This window comes from Cynoglossus semilaevis, chromosome Z (assembly GCF_000523025.1).
Source record: "Cynoglossus semilaevis isolate Cse_v1.0 chromosome Z, Cse_v1.0, whole genome shotgun sequence".
NCBI classification, from domain to species: domain Eukaryota; kingdom Metazoa; phylum Chordata; class Actinopteri; order Pleuronectiformes; family Cynoglossidae; genus Cynoglossus; species Cynoglossus semilaevis.
Genome location: NC_024328.1, coordinates 14,376,725 through 14,378,153, shown reverse-complemented (window position 1 = coordinate 14,378,153; position 1,429 = coordinate 14,376,725).

Below are 1,429 nucleotides of genomic sequence, written 5' to 3'. Positions count from 1 at the left end.
CTGGGGACGCGGTGGTGTCAAGTCCCGACAAAGTGAAACTGACACTGTTTATATTTGTATAAATATACGATTCTATTTATTCCGTATTTGCTATTTATTTAATAATATTAATATTTTCGAAAAATAAAATGTTCAAAAATACAGATGTCTCTGTGTCTTGTCTCGTTTTTTCTGGTACGTCTGTTGACTGACACCTCGACGCTATCGTCAACAATTTGTTTACAGTTTCAAATCGAACATGTTTCACCTCGAGATGTTCGACTTTTAAATTTGAAATTAATTTTTTTTGGAACTTGAAGAGTGGACGTTTGTTTATCTCAGACTTTAGAAACCAGCTGTGATTACATCATAGCTAGACGGTTTCCTGTGATGAGCAACACCTCAGCAGCGTGTTGACGTTTCAGCGACGGCTGGTGCCCGAGTTCTGCCCCCCAGGGGTAGTTGGTGAAAACAGGGAAACCTGTTTCTGCGAGATAGACGTAGCTAAGAAGTGGACAGGTAATGGGGACAGGTACGCGTCTGGGTGGAGGACACTGTAATTATTATAATATGCTAATTATGTTTGTTTCTAGAGGCTAACCTCGTTTAGCTCCTTGTCATAACTTTTTTGTTTTTCCCTCAAAACGTTGGTTTTTTATTCACGACGAAGCAAAACGACATTTGTTTTTTGTTTTTGTGCGGTCTGCGGTCGTCTGTTGTGGTCTGCAGTGACGCCGTGTTGTTTTCACTGCGAGTTGCTTTGTTTTCATTCTTAAGGTGCAGATAACAAACATATAGTGACCCCTGCTGTTATAAAGTTCTTTTTTTCCTTGACCCGACGAGATACGTGTACAGTGGTCATTTGTCAAAAAAAAAAAAAAAAATTGGTTTGGGGTTAGCCTGTAGACAATTGGTTGAAGGCCTGTTATTGTCAGACTGCTAGTTTGAAACCCAGTGGTGACTTAGTGCCTCAGGGCACACCCCCAAACAAAAATCTGAGAGAAAGTAAATTTAATGAAATATAATAATCGCTCTAGTTTAAATATACTAAAAAAACTAACTCCTGTTTAGTGGAAGACGATGCTGATATACCGACAGGAATTTAAGAAAGACCCAATAAAAGCCCAATTAGGTGAAATTGGATTTTTTCCGCGGCACACCTGATGATATCTCACGGTAAACTTCCAGAGGTTAGGAATCACTGGTTCAGTGGTTAAGGAAGCGGACTATGGGTCCGTAAGGTTTCAGGTTTGAGACCACTCGATAGAAAGCTAGCTAGTTAGATAGATAGATAGATAGATAGAAGATAGATAGAAAGAAAGATAGAAGATAGATAGATAGATAGATAGATAGATAGATAGATAGATAGAAGATAGATAGAAGATAGATAGATAGAAGATAGATAGAAGATAGATAGATAGATAGATAGATAGATAGATAGATAGATAGA